The 7,482-nt window shown below is 46.9% G+C and overlaps 1 protein-coding gene across 1 annotated transcript in view; it reads right to left on the reverse strand.

The window, feature by feature from the left end:
- Fstl4 (follistatin like 4) overlaps positions 1-4,492 on the reverse strand; it is a 413,115-nt gene extending 408,623 nt beyond the window's left edge. Inside the window, exon 1 of the mRNA XM_046467657.2 lies at positions 4,268-4,492. The gene's annotated coding sequence lies outside the window, so the exon portion shown is untranslated. The remainder of the gene's footprint in view (positions 1-4,267) is intronic.
- Between the last annotated feature and the right edge of the window lie 2,990 nt (positions 4,493-7,482).

Below are 7,482 nucleotides of genomic sequence, written 5' to 3' on the forward strand. Positions count from 1 at the left end.
AATCCATGATAAAATTCACAGAATTTTGAGCAGCAAAGATGCAGGATGCCCCTTAGCTCACAAGAAGAACCCGTAGCTTTGAGAAAGTAGATTTGTTACCAAATTAATTACTTCTCAAGGTCAAATAGCCCTATGGGGTTTCAGAGGAAGGAAAAATACAAGAATGTTCCCATTAGATAACTGGGAAGGTGCCATTCATAAGGTCACACACTCTGTCTTTCAACCTGGAGCTCCTTTTGAGATTAATTTAGGTTTAAAAGTTTCATTGGATCCTGAGTCCTAAGTATTAGTTAGTTATAAAGCCACCCAGGACTGTCCTCAAAGGAAAACTTGGGACTACCTTTCCTTCTAAACAACTCAGGAAGTACAAGTTAAGACATCTTGTTTGGCAGAGGTCCTTAACCGCTTCCTCCGTGGTTTTCCACAACACTTGTACGTGCCTAGGAAAAGCAGGTGCTAGCCTGACTGCTGCCCACACCAGACACCAGAGACCACAGGGTTGTGGAAGTCACCAAGCCAGTGGCCAGATCTAAACTAAAACCCCAGCATCCTGCCTTCTGGGCAACTCTTTCGTTTCTTACATTATTGCAAATTTACATATAGAGTGTAAATTTGCAGGCTCTGCCTAGATAGATAGATTTCACTTTTTTTGGTGCTGAAAGAACCCTGCCAGATCGCCTCCCCTCTCCTTGTGAAAACCACAGGATTTTCTGATGCTCTAAAATAAGGTGATCTCTGTGCTTTTTTTAATTTCAATTTTAGAGGCATTATTATGATGTAACATTCCAAATGCCAACTTGCTTTGAAAAAAAAATTGAAAAAGCATAACATAAAAATGCAAATTGTTAGAGGACAAATAGGTATTAATATGAATAATTTGAGATCTGCCCCTCCCAGAGAACACACACCAGCATATATGCTATCTTTATTGAACAGAGTCAGTGGCCAAAGGAAAGCATAGACATTACATTGGCAATGGGTTTAAGTCAACTATTTTATTCTGGGAGCCAGCTCTGCTGGGAGGATTGGGAATTCTGTCCCTCAGGATTTGGGGGACATTGTTTACTACTTCTCTCTCTTGCCCTCTCTTCCAGAACATAGTAACATGTCCAGACCAGTAATTATGGATTAGCCACACAAATAGCTTTTCTGGTAGAAACAAGTGATGCCACTTAGCATCTTTGGAGAACAGTCAAATTTGTGACCCTGAGGCATCTGCATTCCCAGCCTTTCCAATGGAAAAAGTGTCTGCTGTAGCAGATCACTTTAAGTGTGTTGCATGTTAGCAATCAACAAATGGAAATCAACCAGGGAACACCAAAGCCCAGCAGTCCTCTTCTACATGTCCACCAATATTGAAGGAGGCAAGTATCAACCTCAACCTGAAACTAGTAGGCTATCTGGAAATTTCTTCTGAAAAGCTTAGGATTCTAATTTTGATCTGTGAGTATTTTTAGGAAAAGTGGTTCATATATTCTAAGATAATCCCTAAAACACCAACCCAGAAAAAACAGGTCTAGAAATATATCAGGTTAACCTTGTAGCAAGCCATAATGAAGTTTGATTGTATTTTCTATCAATTATCTATTCTATATCTTTCACCATTGATAAAGGAGATGCCTAAATGTGAAATGCATAAATCTGTGGCATTCCTATTTACCACTAAGTTTAACACACACATGGCTTCCAATAACCCTTACCTCTCTGATCGTAGATTATATATTTTAAGTACTATGTTCTTTTGACTACAAATCTATTTTATTTGACATTCCATGCTCTATGTTATGCATTAAGAGACAGAAAGTGTAAGAAAAGATACGCTCTTGAAACAACTGTCTAATCATTAACTTAGGAAGTACGGGGTAGGGGTAGGGGTGACCCCACATAAGCAACATAAAAAGGTTGAGTTTGCAGAAAAAAGAGAGACAATGTATGAATCAAGATAGATTTTATGAAGTCCTTACAACTTTATCCCAATCTCTAAAATGTGGCCTTCAGTCAAACAAAAGATAACAACATAAGGTCACTTAAAAAAAAAAAAAAAAAAGTCCTATAGTCCCTAGTAGAAAGGAGAAAAGTACTAAGTGAGTCTCAGCAGGAAACTCAACCTTTCCTTTCTTTACTCACCTACAGGGCATATAGCCAGAGGGATAAAAGTTCTCCTAATGCACAGAAAAATAAACTGTCCCCTCCCTGGATGAAAAAAAGCATTTCTGGAATTAACATAAAATTCTAAGAGTGGGGGGGAAAGCTACTGGGACAAATGTAATGAGGAATTTTAATACATTACATCAACTGGACTATTCTCTTGCATGAATTTTAGCTCAATCTGAAATCCTGGGAGAGGGTGCTGTCTTGTTTTCTAACATGTGAGAAAGCAAGCTACCATTCAGCTGAGGATGGCAGAAATGGGCTGGTGGTGCTGCAGTGCCTCCTCCTGCAACTGAGCCAAGAAGCAAACCTGAGCCCTGCAGGTTTTGACTCCAGGGCTGAGTTAGTGCTTAACAGATGCTGGCGCTCTGGTGTCATAGAAGCCATATCACTCATTCCCCTGACCATTTGCTTCCTGGGTGAACCTTCTGCTGTGCCACTGCACAGGTGCAGAGCCTGTCCTGGAAGCCAGAAGGAGTCACCTGAGAAACCGGTCCATTCCAGGGTTAAGAAGACACTGTTAAAAATCATCTCTGGCTTCCTCAAAGGCTGGTGGTAGGAAAATAACTTAGGACTTTTAAGAATAAAAGTCCTAATCTTTTCCTGATCCCTCTTGTCCCACCCCCTGAGAGAATGGTGGGGATCTTGGTGCATGTTTTGGCTAGCAGTTTCCTTGTCACCTCTTATTGAAATCCCGTTTATGTTTGCTCAGAGAACATGAATGTATGTTGATATCTCATGGTCCCATCTAGTACAATTCCTGGCGCACTGGTTTGCAACAAATTTGCTAAAGGAACAGACCAAATCTGCTGGCGCTGTTTTTTACTCATCGGAAACCTCGGCGGAAGCGACACCTAGAGGGGAGCAGAGGAGAGGCTGCGGAAGCGCTATTCATCAGTGTCGGGGACAGTTATCAGGAGGGAAGTCTGCTGGACAGCGCATCTGGAGACCAACTCTCTGAGCCCTGAAGCCGACCTGACCAAGCTCAACTCTCCGGGAACTTTCAGTAGACCATTGCGCGCTGAACTGGATGCTCTCTAAGTTGAGGGCACCTTGTGAAACCCTACTGCTGGTAGACGGTTTCTGCTTGTGCAAGAGTTGCAGGACACGCAGTCCTCAGGTGGCAGGCCTCAGGCGAACCCGCGTGGGGAGCCGCTTTGTCAGCTGCAAGGATCCCTGAAGGCTCACACCCAGTTGTCCCCAAACTCAAGCCGGCATGCGCCCCAAAGGGAGCACTCTGCCTGCATCCCCTAGGTCCCCCTGAAACTTGGAAATGATTTCTTTGCTGGAGCAAAGAGGGACGGAGATCACTCACACTATGATCTCTCTTAGGGCCAAGCCCCCAACCTGTATGTTAGATCAAACGGCTCCCTGGAGACTCCCCAGAGGGTTAACACCAGCCGCCGGTTCTGAAGAGCTATCCGCCGCGCAGAACAAGAGCCGCAGACTACCCAAAGCCAGGTTCTGTCCGTGTTCCTTCCTCTCCAGCTTCCTCCACCGTGGACCTCGGGATAGTAAGGGCCAGGCGAGACGCAGCAGGCCCTTTAGGCGGCAGCGAGGAGACGTAAGTTTCCTCACAAAGCCGGAAAAAGGAGGTGTTGATGATGCCCGCCCCGCGCCCCAGCCCGGAGCCAAGGGCACAGGTCCGAGCCGAGGAGCTGCACTTCGCCTGGCTCCGCTGAGGCAGCCTTGGGTCCGGAGCCTAAGATCTGCGTCTACAGGGTCTCGCAGCCCGACGCGGGCTTCAGGCTCCTCTTGAGCGGTTCTGCAAGCCGCCCCGCGCGCAAGAAGGGTCGCTCGGCTCCCCCTGCAGACCCAGCCACAAGCCTGAGAACCCCAGTCTTTACCTCGCGTCTTAGCCCAGACACGGCAGCCCTGCCAAACCCCGGTCCTGTGGTCCCGTGCCCGAGGCCAGGCGGGCAAACTTGGCTCTCCCAGCGCGGGCAGTAAGGACAAGCAAGCGTCCGCGGCGGGCCCTGCAACGCGGAGCTGCGGGGCGCCGGGACCCCATCAAGGAGCAGCAGGACCAGTTGGTGGCGGTGGCATCGGTTTGGCACCCCCCCCCACACACACACACACACGCCCGCGCGCCTGCTTCGGAGCTGTACCCGTTTACCTGAGGCAGCCGGGGCCGAGGGGACGACCAGGGGGCCTGACTCAAGCGGGAGATAGGGAGCGCCCGGTGGCGGCGGCGGCGACCCGTCCCCGCGTCCTTTGGTCGGTCTCTCTGGCTGTCCGCGGGTCTCAGGCGCGCTGGAGGCTGTTGAGGCGCCAGCTCTCTGAGCCGCCGCTGCCCGCTGCTGTGCCACCGCCGCGGCAGCTGCCCTATTTCTGCCGCCGGGACCGGAGCCCGTGACGTCACCTTCCCGGCCCCGCCTGCCCAATCGCCGCCACCTGTGCGCGCCGCTCGCCTGCCTGCGGGTCAGACCCGCGCGGCGCCCGCGGCAGGTGCGCGGAGCAGCAGGGCGCACTCGCGGAGCGCTAGGACTCCGGGTACGCTGGGGACATCTTTGTCCCGCAGGGGGAGAGGGCAGGGGAGCGCTAGTGTTACAGGTTCTCCTGGAGCTCAGCAGGTGACAACCTCCCCCTGGGTCCCCCCTCCCCCAGCTCCTTTCCTGTACAGGTTACTTAAGATTGTGTTCTTAGGGAGCATAACTGGTCTCAATCAACGGGTCTCCATCTCTTGTGGAGTCCAAACAGGTCAGCAGACCACAAGATACCTGCCTCTGGAATCAAAGTCCGGTGACATTTCCCCTCCATTGAGAGCCAACAATCTGTGAAACAGCAAAGTTTTAATTTCTCTGTTCTGATTTTGACGTTTCTCAACCGCGGAAACTTTTAAGAGATACTGGGCATGCAGGAGCAATTCCAGGTGACATTGGTCTAGCCTGACCAAACTGAAACCAGAAGGTCCCTTCTCATCTCTAAAACAAGACGTTTTCTCTGTCCTGGCACTACTCACTACTGGGGCTCCCAAACTTTTCTGAATCTCTCTTTAATGTTCATCTGCTTTTAAGATCCAAATAAACTGAAAACACCTTTATAACAACCAGGCACCTGCCTCCTAAATAAACATACTGGAGCCTCAGTCTGGCATTGAAGGAGAAGGAGAGCCCAGCCAGGCTAGCCTGGTGATGGCCAGACCTGGGATCTCTCTTGGCCTGCAGCAGGGGACAGAAGGGCTTTTCTGGAGATGAAGTTAGTTAAATATCAAGAGAAGGGGAAGAATAAGGGCTGGTGGGGAAGATGTATTATATTTGTTCTTTCCTTTGACTGAGCCCCTCCTATGACCAGCCCCTGTGCTGCTTAATAGGGATACAGCAGTATATGGGCCAGCACAGATTTTTGGTCTGGGATCTAGCCCTCCCTCTACCACGGCCCAGAGCCAGTCATATCCATGCTATTGGTATCAGTTTCCCCTTCTGTAAAATGAGGTGTTGGATAAGATCTGGGTGACTCCTAGGTTAAGACCTAAAAGTGACTTTCCACGAGGATATTATGACTTTTACTCCAAAGGATAAGTACTACTTTATCCTCAGTGACCCCTGGCATTACCAGCATGATGCTTTCTCAGCTTCCACCATGAATCTTTGACAAGGCTACACATGACTGAACCTTTGAGGCTGGTTTGAAGCCAGATTCTCTGCAGCTGGATTTAGGGAAGGAAGGCACTTTTCATCTTAAGAAAAGAAATCTTGGACCTAAATGGAAGCAGGGACATTTGGAAACATGCTGTGCCTTTCTCTGAAATTTAATTCTAAGTCTGTGGTCAAGATGGAGCACCACAGCTTAGTAGCTGGGTTCAGCATCTCTCAGATGTGAAGGTGTGTGGAAAAGCAGATTTCTCTTCTCAGCTCCAAACACAAAGTCCCTGAGTCAGCCTAGTGGCCGTATTACATAATCAAGGCAGGACTTTGAGTGGTTTTTGTTTTTTAATAACTCAAGGTCAGGGTAAGTCAGGGTCTATAGATTGACTAAGATCAGAAATAGTTATATTTAATGCAGCAAACGGCACTGTGCTTCAAGGTTCCCAAAGAAGAGGGAGAATGGAGTTGCTGCAAACCAGATGTACGGACTATCCCTTAGAGATAATGCTAACATCTGAAGTGAGTGATTGTGACTACTATGCATAAAATAAGAGTGGAATTAAAAGTCACCTTGGAATAAAAAGGTGAATGGTGAATGACAAAATAAAACAAACCTCCGGGGAGGCAGCATCAGATGTCAGCAGACTTGGACACCTCTTTGGATTGCCCTGTGCTTTTGCTTCCCAGGGCAATTCTTGGTTTAATAATATACCACAAATTGGAAAATAGGTTAGATTTCACACACAAAGAATTTCAGAATTTGCCTGAAACCCCGTTTCAGAATTTAGAAGCACACTGCTTCTTAGTAGCCAACCGGGATTCTTGGGGGGAAAAATGGTTAAGTTTTGAATTTCACACAATTCTATAAATTTGGAATGGAAGAACTGTGAACATAAGTTCCGAATACTGCCTCTAGCCCTTGACCTAAATTACCGGTAAGTTCAGCCATACAGATTTAGATGCATAAAGCAATTTTATTAATACTCTACAAGATCAAGAATGCTAAATACTTTTTACCTTATCAGTTTTAAATTTTTTTTTCTATTTCAATTCTTTTCAAAGCCACAATCATTTCGATGAAAAAACGGCTACCAAACAATGTGAGTCTCCCATAAATCATCTCAGATTACAGCTGCACATTAGGATACACAGAGATGTCATATGGTCATGGGGATCAGGAGGAAAGGAGGCACTTCCTCCAGATTATACTGGCTGTGGGTCAGGTTATACCTGGGGACCTAATGGACTGGGCAGAAGGTGCCCAGGGATCTGTTAGAAGTCAGACTGAAAAGTCATGAAAGAATGCAGAAAAAGACAGAAAACAGATTTTCTTGTCTCACATAAATTAACATTCTGCAACCTGTCCAAAAATGTCTTTGTAAATCTTCAAACCAAGCCAATCCCTTTTTTGAAGAAGTAGCCTCATGCTTAGGAGAGCCGTGGCCAGGGGGATCCCAACATTGGGCCCCTCTCCTGCTTGTGCCCTTTGGGCCCTCTGAGCCTGGATGAATCACACCCTTTCAGGGGTTTTGTTTCTTCCTCTTTCATGTAGAAATTGAAGGTGCATGGAGTGGGAGGCAGTCATTAACAAATAAATTCTGAAGACCATCTTCTATTCTAAAAGTTCACATTTTTATTATGCTTAGCATGTGTAGAAATTTGGGTTTCTCTGATCTAAAAAGAGCTATGATGTTAAAGGTTTCCTCTAAGTCTAATAATATTAAATGATGATTCAATGACTCAT

Source organism: Marmota monax, unplaced genomic scaffold (assembly GCF_021218885.2).
Source record: "Marmota monax isolate L192 unplaced genomic scaffold, Marmota_monax_Labrador192_F-V1.1 WCK01_AAM20220418_F8-fsc00199, whole genome shotgun sequence".
Classification (NCBI taxonomy): Eukaryota; Metazoa; Chordata; class Mammalia; order Rodentia; family Sciuridae; genus Marmota; species Marmota monax.